This window comes from Lolium rigidum, chromosome 4 (genome assembly GCF_022539505.1).
Source record: "Lolium rigidum isolate FL_2022 chromosome 4, APGP_CSIRO_Lrig_0.1, whole genome shotgun sequence".
In the NCBI taxonomy this organism is placed as follows: domain Eukaryota; kingdom Viridiplantae; phylum Streptophyta; class Magnoliopsida; order Poales; family Poaceae; genus Lolium; species Lolium rigidum.
In genome coordinates this window covers 136,043,156-136,048,981 of record NC_061511.1, presented here as the reverse complement: position 1 = coordinate 136,048,981, position 5,826 = coordinate 136,043,156, and the positions used below count along the sequence as shown (strand labels likewise).

Here is a 5,826-nt window from a genome sequence, read left to right as displayed (position 1 = left end):
ATATCCCAAAGCTCATTGCAGTGAATGTCTCAAAGCTCGTTCATTGGCAAATCCTAGATAAGAAAGCATTAACAATTATTTTCACCACAAGTTCTTCAAATTAGTGTGTATTATGTTGAATCCTATTTGTCGTTCTGATATATCCCGAACTGAGTTGATATTATCATTCTTCTTCCCAACTTTGTTCTGATTTATAACAAATGGATGTACATAAACAAAGACCAACAGTATATGCTTCTCTAGAACAAAATCAATCCCTATGAACTCATTTAGTTCTTGCACGTTTTTTTTGACAAAACTAAGAGTAGGATAACAAACTATTTAATGCATTCGTAGAAAAATCTAAAGAAAAATCAAACGAAAATCACAAAACTAAACAAGTGCGTTGGTTTCATCTTGCCAAGTAGACCATCCAACTAAAACTCTACTGGGCTGCATTTTCAGCAATTCCAACATAATTTTAGGACAAATACACAACTACTTCAAGTTCCGTGTGATAATATAACTAAACTGGTCCATTACAGATTTATACTCTTAGGAATTAAGAGTAGATGTAGGACGTCTGAACAATTATCCCTAGGCCGCATTAATGGATAATTTTCTTATCAATTTAACTACCATTAGTGTTTCAAGTGCAGAAATAAGGACATCAGAACAGAAATAAGCACATCAGAATAGAAATAATAGTGTTGGGAGAGAATGGATGATTCACCTATTTGAGAACATTTGCCAGCCATATCAAGCCGCCAATGCAGGCGTAAGACTCATACCACGGTGGAGAAGTCCCAAGTTGCGTACACAAACTGAGCACGGATCACTCCATCCTCCTACAACAAGGTGAGCAATGCTAGACGAGTTGAGTCCTAATCATGGCCAGAGAAATTGATGGCAGGAAAGAAAAAAGGAGATGGCATGTACCATCGGCACTAGAGGGATCTGGATCGCTTTAGCAACAAATATGAACCCGAGCATCCAACTCAGTGAAGGATTCTTAACATCCACCACCGTATTGCCAGGATAATCAGTCCCAAAGGCACCTGCCTCAAAAGCATCAGTTGATGGTTGAAAAATTTACCACTACACTAACCACATCAAATCAGCAAGATTACATCAAAAATTAAATTGATCGGATTAGAATACACTGAGATTTAGAACCACTTGATTTCCATCTCATAAAAACAACACAAACCAGCCTCCATGTGCTCATTTTCTCTCCATCTCCATGCTACTTCATCAGTAGGGTTCATACCTGGTGCCGGCAGAGTGCAGCCAAGAGATCCTTCGAAGCAACATATGTCTCACCACCAAAAGGACCCCAAATAAAAGAAGAGGGGGGGGGGGGGGGAATTTACCTGGGGCTTTTGACCATGTTTCTAGCCATGTAAACAATCATCAGAGACACATTCATTTCATGCTCCCTTCTCCTCCCTTATCTAAAGAGACAAGTAAATTAACCATTTTATCTCTGCACGATGAGAGAGAGATACCGAGACAGGGGAGGGGATGCACCTGTCTGGCTCAGTCCTCGACTACAGCTAGCGCTCCATCGCTGACTGCATCTGCTTGCCACAACATCTCCACGCCTCCTTCCTCTCTTCCATGGCCTCCTCCATTGTTGATTCGCACCGCTGGGGGCGCCGCGGACAAGAAGGCGACACCTAATGAAACTGAGAGGTTAACTATTATCTCAAAAACAAAGTTAATTAATTTTTGACAATAATTACATAGATTGCCAGTTATTTGTCCTGGACAAGATCTGACATATTTTGAAGGGATTAATAGTTTCCATTACCATAGCCAGAATAATTTTCACCATTGTTTCTTAAAAAGTGGATCCAATCAAGAATGGTATGTAGTGGACAAGATCTGGACGGAGAGGCAAAAGTTACAGCAATACCATTAGCAATATCTGGCTGACGATGACCTCCAGGACTCCCTCTCCACCACATAAACGACCATGTTGTATCCAATCCTGCACAACCCAGGTAGCAGCAGCACAGATAAAAATCTTCATCTCAAATCGAAATAGAGCAGTACAAATCATGGGGATCTATAAAGAGGAGGGGGTTTAGCAGCATAACCAGCTCACTTGCCCTTCACGCTGGAGAGCAACAGCTTCGGCGTGGGGGATGGGCGTAGTCCCCGTAGGAGAACGAGCTGCGCACGCGCGGTGAGCTTCTGCGGCTCGTCACTCTGCTCTGCGCCGCCATCACGGAGGGGATCCTGAGCCATGGCACCGCCGGCCAACTCCCCGCACCGCGCCGCATGTCCTCTCCCTCCGCACGGCCGCCGCCACTCTCCTCGCCGCCATCCTCCTCCGCGTGTGCTTCTGCAACACATCTTCCCGATCTCCCACGTGTGGCCTCTTCTCCTCTTTTCTGCCACGCGAGCGTTGCTGACGCGGATATCTCGAGCCCGGCAGGGGCGGAGATGGTGGAGACCGAAGATCTCGATCCCCACCAACGCGGAGATGGTGGAGACGCTCCTCCCCAAGGACGACGCCCGCGAGGTGCGCCGCGTAGATCCCCGGGAGGACGCGGGTGACGGTTGCTCGCCGGAGAGGAGTCCGGCCGCGGAGGGGAGCGGAGATGGGGAGGCGGCGGCAGGGAGCTGGGAGGAGGAAACGAATGGCTAGGGATCTGGATCGGGTTGAAGTTTTGTCTCATCCAGTGGCCGCATGAGGAAATACCCAATTTACCCCTACAGGAGGAGAGCTTTTTCAACCGAACTAAAGTACACCCGCAGTCACCGACGAGTGGATCCGACCTAAGGTGGGACCCACGCGCAGACAGGGCGGGTAAAAAATGGCTGTTGCATGGGGTTAGCTAGTTGGAGGAGTATGTGGGAATGTGCTTCCTCCCAGAATAAACGGACGAGATACACTGATAGGGTGATCCAATGGCCCAAAATCTCAAATCCTTGTGAGACCCCCTATGGGGGGCATCAATTATACCTTCAGATGCTCTCCTAGGATATAGATTGAATTGACATGATGGACATATCATATGATATATTCAGACTGACAGTATATACTCTTGGAGGTAGTTTGTTTATTTTAGTATCTCTGTTTTGTTCCATGGGTGGTCTGAGAAATCTTGTATTTGTATACTTGAAAATAATAATCACGACGGATCTTTGATTTTTAGTTTCCTGAAGTATAGTTTGGGCGCCAGATCCACCTAGGGCTTGGGTGCATATGAAATATTCGTGGTGGGAGTTTTACAGTTAGAACCATTGTCTTTGCTGGTTTTCATCACGCTGTAACAACATATTGTGTCTTCATCATTGAATTTTATCTTCTAGAACCACATATTCTATTATGCCTATCAGATTCATTGCTAAACAAATATAATATATATTATTGGCACATTATGAAGATATTTCCTTTTTTTTTCCTGAATGTCTGGTAAATCTAAACAGATGCTCATGAGGCTCTTTTGTGCAATTGTAGGTCCAAATTGACCAGCTCATCTTCAGGAGATCACGTATGATTAGTATGTCTATGGCGGCATGGGATCTCCTATTGATAATTAAGCAATGCGGCCATGCATCCGCTAATTGGCTCACTATTTTTATGGATAAAACACCATTGTGACAGCAAATGGGCACGTACTTATTTGTATGTTTGAAAGTAATTTAGTAATTTGTGCATGGCAAATACAATTGGTTATTGTTTACTTCTATAGCTTCATTCAGGGATGTCACTGTTGTTAACTTAGCAGCTATTATAATATTTAAGTGATGATTCTGAGATCGCTATCGCTTACTACAAACATCAAAGTATCTTTTGTACAACCATAACACTTGTTACTGAGTGAGTATCCTAACACTTTTCGGTATTTCAATGTCAGGCTGGGTGAGGCTCCACCACCTGAACTGTATGGGCTCCGCCGTATGTCTGGTGAATGCTTTGACAAATCACGAGGGAATTATCCCAGGGTTGTAGGTACATCTTCCAACAACTAATTAATTTTCAGTGTGTTTTAGCTAGAGTCCCTGGTATTAGTAAAAATATTCACATTTACTGGACTGCTCGTGTTCTGGGTAGTATTTTTTCCTTTTGGGAAACCTGCAAACCTGTGTCTTGATTCTTGAATAATCATCATCCTCTGCTTTCAACAGTAATTAGGTCTTTTGGGAATTCATGGAAGCACTGTAAAGCTTCTCAGGGAACATAACCTCCAATTTGTTTGTTTTTTCTAAAACTGGTGCCACATACACAATCAAGAAGTTCTTGTTTATAGTGGATATTACCACTTGTGATTTTTGTAGTAATATTTCCAATATAATTCTTATGCTTATGCAATTTCCATACCCTCTCATGATTGCACATGACAACTATTCTACTATTACAGAGTATGTTATCTAACAGATTGGTAAGGTTTTGACTTGCAGACAAGGTGAATAATGTCTCATGTTACTGAATATTTTAAGCATGAATACACAGAACTAGGAATACATGCATACTTTCATCTATTTAAGAAAAAACATTTTCCTATACGGAGTAATAGGTCACCCTCGGAAAAGAATGAAATTGTATTTTGTATGATTATAATGTCCATGCCTTTCATGTCTTGTCATGTTTCCTCGTCTCAGATGTTCTAGGAAAGTTGGTGGTTAATGTTGTCCAGATTGACCTGTTACCCAGCCCTCGTCCTTCATCTAAACTCTCCACATTATCACATTAAATACGATTTAAAGGCTGAACATGATCTACTCAAGCTTCTACAATACGCCATTTTTGTACAGCTGAGTTCTCACTTTTTTGCCTGCTAGAATAGCTTGAGAATCAATGTGTTTTGGTACTAGGTTTGTGCCAGAAAAGCGTCTTGCGTGACAGCGAAAGAGTGAAAAAAGAAAGAGATTCATCAGCTATGGAATCTTACAGGTATCGTATTGAACAGAGGGGCTGTTCACAAAGCATGGACCATTTTCCAATATATGTAGCTTTTTTTTCTATTTCTATAAGGATAGCATAAGTTTAATTGGAGGTGAGCTGCTAGATCAAACACAATACCTTATTTATATTCAGATATCTAATTCCATTGTCTGATGGATGAAGGACTCGGCTCGGTGGCTGGGATGGGGTGTCGTCGGCGCGGTCAAGTTTTTTGCCATGTACGGTCTCTCCTGCAACATCTTGTGCTGTCCATTCTCAGAGTTCGCGCTGGTTATCCTTCTTTTCCGATGTAATTAGAGAGGTGATGGTGTTGTAAGCTTTTGGGGAAGCTGCTGATCAGGTGGACTCTAGGGACTAGATCAGGTGAGGATTAGGTGACGAGCTGAGAAGCAATCTTTATTTTGTATCTTGTTCATATTCCAGGTTCATAGCTTGGAATCCGTAACACTTTTCTCATCAGTGTTCTCTGTATCTTCCAGTTTGTCTAGAACAATAGCATACACATCATACAATCATATATATATATAGCTGTTCAGCAACACAGTATTCTTGCAAGGCATAGTTGGTTTTGATCTTATTTATTTTGATGCACTGATATATCTTGCAGCTGCGTATATGATTTAACCCCATTTTGAAAATTATTCGCTCAGAATGCAACCTATGTGGTTCGCATGTCCTAGATGCTGCATTTAAAGGCTTCACTTGTGGCTCCTTGATTGGGACGCCAAGGGCCGGCAAGGAGGCGCCCCAGGGGGCGCCCCAACCACTAGTTAAAATTCATGTGCCTATGTGCTTTCTTGTCTTTGGACGACCAAAGAAAGGATGGACTAAATTTGCTACTACTACTTAACTTGTGTAGTTGTGTGGATCACACTGACAAGGACTGGTCCATAAAAGAGACACTGGGACCAGTCATCTTAACGATG

At 42.7% G+C, this 5,826-nt stretch overlaps 1 long non-coding RNA gene across 1 annotated transcript; it reads left to right on the top strand.

Moving 5' to 3' along the window:
• Positions 1-3,446: 3,446 nt before the first annotated feature.
• Positions 3,447-5,439, top strand: LOC124705728. The gene is made up of 2 exons (XR_007004144.1): positions 3,447-3,494; positions 3,852-5,439. It is a non-coding gene; the product is annotated as an uncharacterized LOC124705728 (long non-coding RNA).
• The last annotated feature ends 387 nt before the right edge of the window (positions 5,440-5,826 follow it).